Here is a 10,304-nt window from a genome sequence, read left to right as displayed (position 1 = left end):
AGTTAGACTTCCTTCAGTATCACCCCTCCCTCAAAGTTGACTCGGATGACCACTTCAATGGACACAATAAGTCAGGGACCAACTTTACTAGGCTTTGTTTTCTTTTCCTTCTTTGCCTTTTTTTGCAAGGCTTGTATTTCAACGGCACTGCATCCGTCACATTACACACTTTTACAACATATAATTATTTTCTCAACATCAAAATGAACCAGAGGTTTGATGTTTTTGTTCTTGTGACAAACGCAGCAGGGTGATAGGGCTCGAAAGTATTTCATCGGCCATTGTCCATTACGGTTGTAAAAATTGTTTATGCAAAAACAGGAACGCAAGTTATTGATGTTAAAACCCTTTTCCGGTTTAACAACTTCTTCATTTGAACAACACATTCCTTGGGATCGATATATTTCATTTTACATATTATTTACACGAGACTTCCGGTTTGATGACGTCATCAGTTTTATATGTGCTATAGAATACTGATTCGGTTTAGACAGGTTACCTAATTCAAAATAAAATGAAAAGAACGTATCGAAATATTAAAATACAAGATCATTTAAAAATGTATAAAATTGGTTATAGAGGTAAATTCCGGTTTGATGACGTGACAGCATTAGGATGCCTGATATTTTTTTTGTTGCAACACTGATCGCGAATGGGTACTGATCGCGAATGGGTACTGATCGCAAATGGGCACCGAATAGTGAAATTTATCGGCAAATGTGATAGTTTTCGAATCCTGACTTGCTTGTTTTGAGCGTCCTCCACTGATTGTATATGAGAATTCGTTTTGTTGTATTGTAATAAAATCCTTCCGATTTTAAGCTATATTCATTCATATTGACACTCACGTGTCTTGACAATCAGGACTGGAAAATGTGGCGAAATTCCCACGTCACCCTTCAGACATACTAAGGGGAGTGTTGAGGGCTATATTTGATTAAACTTGTCTGTCAAAAATCTTCAAACAACTCACGCCTCATATTAAGTGTACCCAGCTGGAATGGGAGCATGCAATCATCGGACACGTTTGAGTAGGGACGCAATAGAATAACGTGGCTACGGCCAGTCTATGGGGGAAGTGGCAGAGTCATTTACATAATTATGGCCATGCTTGACAAAGCCCCTGGTGCACTAAACCAATTCAAGCCCCATTGAAAACAGTTTAAAATCAACAAAGTTCAGGGCCAAATAACATGCAAGCCGACATCACTGGGGTTTCTCAAACAAAAATTAAATTATTGTCTTGTACTTCATCTTTTCATTTCTTTTCAACTTTGGGTAGACTACTAGCCGATTACATTTGTGAATATTCACACCAAAACAAAATCACCTCCCGAAAAGTGATAGTTCCCGAGCCTGCATATACCCGTTTTACAAGTGGCATCCTTCCACTTTCTCAGGCAAATAGGACCCATTTTTCAACCGTAATTTTATCAAGCCTGCCCTCAGATGGAAGCCCAAAAACCAGGGGTTGATCCTTGGATACATTTACACAGTTCCACCATTTTTTAAGCCAAACGGTCTCCGTTTTCAAAAGAAACTGTGGGGTCACTTTTTATGCTAATCAGCTCGCGTAGAAATTCTCACTTAAAGGGAATATACAACATTTGCAAATATCAAAAAACAAAACTACCAAATTTTTACGAAATACCTTACTAGGATGTTGGAAAATGACATCCTCAAGCATCCTGTAAAATTATGGCACCTAATGTGAAGTCATTTTCAAGAAAAGTGATATTTTGCATAAATTTCCAACACTGGTCGGCCGACCACTGTTGGAAAACCTTAACAATTTTTCCACTACTGCTCCAAATTACACTTTAAATTAGTTCACTGCACCCTATAAACATATCGAGTTATAATTATCTGACGCAAAATGAATATTAAAAGGTCAAGAATGAATCCAAGACTTCAACTGTAGAAAAAATGAAAAATAATTGAGCCACTGGACATCTATGGGGTTAAAGTGTTCAAGGCCCGCCTAAAGCATTTTGCACAGTTTGAAACCAGCACACATACAGAATATGCAATGTCTTCAGAAATATCCTAGCATCATTTAATCAAGTTCTATTTTTGCCAAATGTACTCTACAAATACAAAATGGATTAAATTGAATTCTCGTGCAATTAGTTTTCACGATGTGTAGCATAAGTAGTTTAAATGGCGTGAAGAAACCGTAGAGCTATAAATATAATATGATCGTAACAAGCTAGTGTTTTAAACCTTAAAAATCCATGTTGACTTCCATTAGGATTGTATTTGTTGCAAATAAAATCCTGTATTGTTACGGTCATAATAGCTTGATTAATTGACGTTTTTTTAAGAAATGAAATATTTTGATGCCAAACATCATGACAAGTGAGTGTTCGAAAATTCATTTTAATGTAACGTGTATTTCTTGAGCTGTTGGCCCTAAATTGGGTTTGGTGGTGGAGATCGAGACCACTATTATAGAGGGCGCGCCACATAAACAGTGGTCTTAATAACGCATCAATACGGATACTGCACAAGTGAACAAAAGAACAACCTCGTTTCCAGTGAACTACTCAACAAATACAAAATGGATTAAATTGAATTTTCGTGCAATTAGTTTTCACGATGTGTAGCATAAGTAGTTTGAATGGCATGAGAAACCGTGGAGCTACTAATACAATACGATCGTAACAATCTAGTGTTTTAAGCGTTAAAAATCCATGTTGACTTCCATTAGGATTGTATTTGTTGCAAATCCTGTATTGTTACGGTCATAATAGCTTGATTAATTGACTTTTTTTATGAAATGAAATCTTTTGATGCCAAACATCATGACAAATGAATGTTCGAAAATTCATTTTAATGTAACGTGCATTTCTTGAATTGTTGGCCCGAAATCGGGTTTGGTGGTGGAGATCGAGACCACTATTATAGAGGGCGCGCCACATAAATAGTGGTCTTAACAACGCATCAATACGGATGCTGCACAATTGAACAAAAAGAAAAATCTCGTTTCCGATGAACTACTCAAGAAATACAAACTGCATTAAACTGAAATTTCGTGCAATTAGTTTTCACGATGTGTAGCATAAGTAGTTTGAATTCCATGAGAAACCGTGGAGCTACAAATACAATATGATCGTAACAATCTAGTGTTTTAAACGTTAAAAATCCATGTTGACTTCCATTAGGAAGCTTGATTATTTGACGTTTTTACTATGAAATGAAATCTTTTGATGTCAAACATCGTGACAAATGAGTGTACGAAAATTCATTTTAATATAAAGTGTATTCAGTGGCGTAGCCAGACATTTTTTAGTGGGGGGGGGGGCTGATGTGGAAAGTAATTCTGTCCCCCGGTAAAACTGTCCGGGGGGACAGAATTACCTTGGTAAAAGTGTCCTCCCCGGCCCGTTAATTCTGTCCCCCTCCAGGTGATTCTGTCCCCCAGGGTTTTTTGTCCCCCTCTTTTGAAACCCGGAAGGCCAGTTCTCTTGATTGTTTTTATGAATTCACTGTACAAGGTATACATTTTGGACTTTTAGTCTGCCCTTCATGAATATAAACATATTTAATTTGGTCTAATAGATGACATGTGAACACAAAATTTCGATTTGGAGTACGGTGAAATCTATCAAGAATTACAGAATTACCTGTCACACGGGCGTTGTTAAAATGCAATACCCAAGTTACGACATTCCCCATCCCCTTAATTCCCCCGTTGGAAAGCAAAAGTGAGCCTTTTCTTCGGGGGGGGGGGGGAGGCACTGTAGATCCCTCCAACATATGAGGCGTCCCACCTGTCTCTCATAGGAAAGCGCACATGTCAACAAAGCGTGACGTCATTACGTCTTAGTTCTTTCGGTGTAAGAAGTTTTTGTGTATTTCCCCCTTTTTCTTGAAATGGTATTGTCTCATAATTTTCTTCCACCAATAGCATTAACTGCATCATTTCAGTTGTCAGTGGGTAGCAAGGTCATTTTTATTAGGGGGGTGTTAAAAATGTCTTGAAAAGGGCACTTGCACATCCGTTCTGAAATGTAGACACGTGTTTTTTTTCTCCGGACACTTGGCCTCCGTAAAATCAAACAGTTGGGAGGGGGAGGGAGCGGGGGGGGGGGGGGGAGGGTACCATCTGTCGATGGGGGCGCTGTTCAAAACCGACGATTATGCACACTAATGGGCAATATATGGTGCTTTTCAGGGCGACACATGCGTGAAATTTACAAAAAGGCACCCGTAATGGCCAATGGCACAAACAAGGGCACGAGTTCTTTTTAAAAAGGGCACTTGTTTTGTAAAAAGGGCACTTGTTAAAAAAAAGGGCACCCGTTACATAATATTGGGAGGGGGGGGGGGTAAGCGCTGGTGAAAAAGGGCCATTTGAATGGAAAAGGGCAGTCTTAAAATATTGGGGGCCCCGCTGGATACGCCTATGAGTTGTGTGTTTTTTACTACTCCCAGCAGCATTTGCAAACCCATGGTTGGTTGTAATATCGTTGGCGTAACAACACATTTGGTTAATAATATAATTCAGGTGTTTAGATAAGAGATACTAGGGAGTTGTTGTGCCAACTGGAAGGAAATATGTGTGATTTGGGTGTGTGAGGGTGTCAGATGAGTTGAAGTCAGACCATGCAGATCAGATATTGGTGGTATATGATGCGTGTGTTTTGGTGTTTGTGATTGAATGAATCTTAGCCACCAGGCATAGCAAGCTACAACAGGCCTTTCTTCAGCGATCAGTTTAAAGCCTAATCGAGGCAGTTACATGTAGTTGATTTGAAAGAGAAAATACAACATTTGCAAACATCAAAAAATAAAACTACCAAATCATTTGGCACCTGGTATACTGTCATTTTCAAGAAAAGTGATATTTTTGTATCAATTTCCAACGCTGGTCGGCCGACCAGCGTTGGGATACTGGCCCCAATTGACCATCGTACTTGTTTGCAATCGATTACACTCCTATGAACGGGTACAAGCCAGCTTAACTTGTTCCTTGACCTTACAATTCCCCAATGTATGTAAACTGCTCTGTGTATTCTTATATGGAGTCAAGGAACCAGACTACAGGAAAATGATTGTTTTTCTTTGTTTTTATAGCATTTTCGAACCCAAAAGCTCACAAAAGTCAGTGTAACTATATTTGCTATATATTTCCAACCCCCCCCAATTCCATCCATTTCTGAAAATTACAGCAAAAGCAAATGATGTATATTCCCTTTAAATCATGTAGTTTACTTTAAATTCAGTGCATGGTTTTTTAAGACTTGAGAGAATTTTTCCTCATGTAAACACACGGATCCTGAAATGTGTATCCTTGTGGAGACATTTTTTTGTTCTCGTGTACAAAAGTTTTTTTGAGTTTGAAAGTATATTCAGTTTCAAAATGCTCGTATTTTAACCAGAATTAATTTCCTTGGCTGAAATTCGGATGTAATATCCATGGGCGTCGCCAGGACTTTTTCTAGATGGGGGCAAAACATATTTTTCCAAAAAAAATCCTGTATTTCTCAACATATTTTCGATTTCTTAGTTTTAGAGGTGGCAGGGACATTTGTCCCCCCCCCCCCCCCAACTCATTAAATTTACACCACTATGACTTCGCGCCTCTCTGTCTTTTCTTTTTTTCTCTTTTTTGTTGTTGTTGCTTTTTTTGCTTTTCCAGGGAGGGGGGCAAGCTCCCCCTTGCCCCCCCCCCCCCCCTCGCGACGCCCATGAAAATATCCCTGTTATAAAATTCTACCATTCTGCGACAGACCAACAGGCTTGGAAATTCCTAGTTTTTGAATAAAATCCAGATATCTATTTCGTGATAACCTTGTGGAGCCGTATTCATCTGTAGAAATTGCCATGTATAGCAATCAATCTTTTGTTTCCTATTGTGTATATCTCTCCAGAGGGCACGGTGTATCAGATCACACATGTTTACGTTACACGCGTAGTGTGGGCATTCCCCTTGTTTCGTGTAGTTAAGCAAAACCTATGTAAAAAAATCATTTTACTCACACTGTGAAAACTCTTTCAACCCATTTTTTTCTATGATTCCCTTTAGATTCTATTCATTTTGCCACAAATTAACCTAACCCATGTTTTCCAGAGAAGGGGAAACATTGTGTGGACGTGGGCAAGTCCACACAACGTTGCTGCTACCTGGTTTATGTGGACCTCTTTTGTTCGGAAGTCCACACAGTGAATGTAGTGCTTGTAGACCGTGAAATAATTTCTGCAGTTCTGAGAAACAAACAACCATGGCTGGGAGTTGAGGGACCAAAACCAAGACATTAAGATTGGCTGGGCTCCTTGAGGCTACCAACAGGACCAAGGATGGACTCAAGATGTTATTCTGAACAGGCCGTAGGACACCCGGACTCCGCGGTGTTTCCAAAGATCTTGCTAGGATACAGACAGTCCTCAGTATCCGTGATGTATCCGCGCCCAACTCCCGATACACTGGTACGTTAGACTAAAGTTAAATCTTAAAATTGTATAAAGAAACTGCTCCAGATTAATTGTTTGAGTGTGAGTTTAAGAATTGCTTGAATAATTTTGCGAGAAGATAATTAAGAAGTTGTAGATACCTGTATTTTCTAATTGATCAGCCAAAGAAATCATATTAAGGAATTTAGTTATAAATATTTGTAAATAATTTGATGCGAATAGATTAAGTTCAGAACAAGAGAGATGAACTGGTGTTTCTTTCGTTGTTGGGCTGTAAAGTATATGGTTGTAGACAGAAGGGACACATTATCCTGGGAAATCATTGTTCTAACAATCGGGCTTTTACATCCTAGATCTGGAAAGCGCTATACATGCAGATCTGCTTTACAAAATAGGGGCGTCATTTGGGTTTCCCCTTCGCTCGTACCCCCGCCCTGCAAACAGGACGCTGGGATACTCTGATGAGCTTCACAAAATCTTGTGAAGGAAGTGGCCTATGACCTATGTATAAAGCATCTGGCTGCTGCTGTTTAAGACCGCAGTTTGACAATGTGCGCAAATGCTATCCGAAAACTTCCCATGGAAATACACACGTTCCATGCCGGATGTGATTTCTGTTTCATTGCGGATCATGTGGACAAAATTTTGAGCGTCGCGTAATGCAATCCGACTGTTCGTGACTCGAAACGGAGCCTGAGCAAGTGACGGGAATTGTAAGTTTGCAACATAGATAAGTTTTACAGAATTTCCTAAATTATTACGCTTTCAAAAACCTCTCTAAACTGGAATAAAAGAGTAATGAATCAGTCTTAACGGCCGTTTCAAACCTTGCAGAGTCATGACCGTGATGACGCGCTGGCCACAGGTCTCGCAAAATCCAACCAATCAGAGCGTGAATTCATCAGAGTATCCCAGGCCAGCGTCTTGTTTGCAGGGCGGGGGTACGAGCGAAGGTTTTTCCCCTTTTTTTTACTCACCTTGTATAAACCAATAACCCCAATAACAAAAGCTGGAAGAGATTTGTTTTTCTTTTATGTGAAAGCTGAATTTATTGCCGATCACAGAGGGCTTGCCTAGTGTCCTCATTTGTGCCTATCATCTGCTCGGCTGGCGAGCTCGCTGGCTGGCTGTCTTGCTGGCTGGTTTGCTGGCTGCACTCAACCGCAGCGATCCGTTGTTAATTAATCTAGATTAAAAAGCAGACACTCTCACCTGAGACCGCAATGTAATCACATTTGTCATGTAATAGCGACAGGAATCACGTTCTGGCAAAGATAGAATAGCATTGACTATGCAAGGACTGTGCGATCGGAGCTCGAAAAGTCATCAGGAACTTTCGCTCGAATTCACAGAAATCGTTTTCGTATGGCCTTAGAGTTTTTCTACAGGAAGGTTTACAAGTGATGAACACTTCAAGATGAACCTCATTTCTAAATTAAGGTCATTGACAGTATATCTTGGCATAAAGCAGGGAAGTTCCTATAGCTCCGTGGTCAAAAATCCCCCCTACTTCGCTCCTGCAAACTGTTTTCGTTGAACACCAAGGGCACTGATGAGGCCTGCTGTAAAGTCTCTCATATTTAATAGAACAGAGGTCGTAAGGGGTAAGACCCAGTATCTTGAGGTCTATGCTTGCCTCCTCCCCCTCCGTCCCCTCGCCGTTCCCCCATCACGAATTTTTGGAAGGCCGTCCAGAGTTGTTCAGTTTAAATGTCCAGGAATTAAATTTTACACTGAAGAATATTTGTAGCAAATATCCATTCCTCTGAAATGTATAAAAACTATGAGACACCCTCTCTTTTTTTGGTATTTGTTTTTGCAAAGTGCACGTTTTAGCATTTAAAATATTTCGTGCTTTTCCTGACAACAGGGCGCTGTTCTGTGATGTCAAGTAACACACTCTTCAGATTAGGAGTTTTCTCTTCAAATTGTAAATCCAAAATTGTCATTTTTGAAAACATCTGTGCAAAAACATTTGCTTAGCACAAAAAAAAGTCTGGCTTATAAAAGCAGGTTACCAGCCAAAACTCCATGTGATGTATATTGCTCGTGATTAGTATTCAGCTGTTGTTTGCTATAGCATGAAAATCACGTGGAATTTTGACTTGTAAACTGCTTTTATAAGCCAGGCTTTTTTGTGCTAAGCAATTTTGTTTGCTTAGCAGCGCCTCGAAATTGGGCCCCGATGGGCCAGGGGTTAGTGAAGGAACGCGCACGCGCCCATGGGGTCGAGGCTGGCCATACACTGGAACATGATGAACCACTGAAAGCGGCAAAATAACCACAGCAAACTCCTAAAATTCTGGTGACTTTTTATGTTGAAGCAGTTGTGAAAGTGAAGTATACGGTGAATGACGTCACAATTTTGCTCATAATTATGAATATGGAACTTTGCATTAACATAAAAACCAAGGCTATAACTATGAAGATAAAAAATAAAGTGTAATGGAACACAAAGGTACATTTCAAGTATTGCACTGAAAAAAATAGGCCTATTAATGTTACGTGCATTTTGTTTACAATGGGGGAGAATACTCCGTGCTTACGATTTTCGAACGTTGTAACATAGGTTTTCCTGAAATGTTCATTCACTTCTGAAAATCGGTCATTCGTTTTCGTTTGAAATTGAATGCATGTCTTTAATCCCATTTCAATTCAAACAAAAAAGTTAAATCGTTTTCATTGTATGTGCATTCGGTTTTGAAAAACAGACGGCCAATTATGTTACATGTGCATTCATTTACGCAAGCATAGGCCTACCATTTCGCGCAGAGTTCTGGAATACAATTTCGTAAATGCGCAATCAAAAGTACGTTTTTCTCATCCAAAATAGCAGATTACATCACAGAACATTAAACAAATAGTGAAATAGAATGGTCAATGTTTGAAATCACCCTGTAAAAGCGAAAAAGAAGTCTTGTAAACGAATCTGAATGAACATAAACGAAAGGTGCTGCTCAATCACTTAATTATTGATTGATCTGAAATGGAATTAAATGCTCTGTTAGCGAAAATATGAACGCGTGTTCAGAGCAATTCTTAAATTCAGACGTAAATGAACGAACATTTTCAGAAGTGAATGAACATTTGAGAAAATTGGCCGGGAAAACCTATATTATCTTCTTTATCAAATTATCTCAACACAGTTTTACTTCCAACAAACCTATGCAAACTCTACTCTTTTACGTATTTAATGAACAATCCATACACCATTTCACGCAAATTACAGTATACTGTGCAAATGGTATAACGCAATATCATAGTGCATATTTCACAGACGCACACATTATACTTTTAAATATAACATACATTAAACATTTTGTGTGTATATTATGTAATATAAACCACGAAGTGGGTGTAATATAATTATCGCAATATTCGCTTTTTCTGGTGTACTGTAAAATTGCGACTCTATGAAATAACGTCTCATTGTATGGAGGATTAACACAGTCGAGTCACATGATAATGTTTTAGTCTATATAAGATAGAACAGACCAGATTTCAAAGGAGTCAAAAATTTCGTATGAAACCCCCGACATTGTTTTCCACACACAAAAACAGTGGTTTTAATAACGTTTGTACATTATCCCCGAGCCCCGCCCCCTCCAAGGCCCACCTTTAATTTACTGAAGGTGAGTAGCCTACGCCACTGCCACTGCACGTACGTCTTGTAAGCATTTTATTGAGAACATTAAATTTTGAACTTCAATGCTCAAATTCAATGCTCAAAAATCTACATTCCACACTACCAACAGACCTAAGACCTGATGACGTCACGCTTTGTTTACATGCGCGCTAAGCACGTGACGTGACGTCATCAGGTCTTTAGATTTAGATTTAGATTTAGATTTATTTCCGTGCTTTCTGACACATAGTAGTAAACCAAA

This window comes from Patiria miniata, unplaced genomic scaffold, assembly GCF_015706575.1.
Source record: "Patiria miniata isolate m_02_andy unplaced genomic scaffold, ASM1570657v1 HiC_scaffold_24, whole genome shotgun sequence".
Taxonomy (NCBI): domain Eukaryota; kingdom Metazoa; phylum Echinodermata; class Asteroidea; order Valvatida; family Asterinidae; genus Patiria; species Patiria miniata.
Note: the sequence above shows the minus strand (reverse complement) of the source record.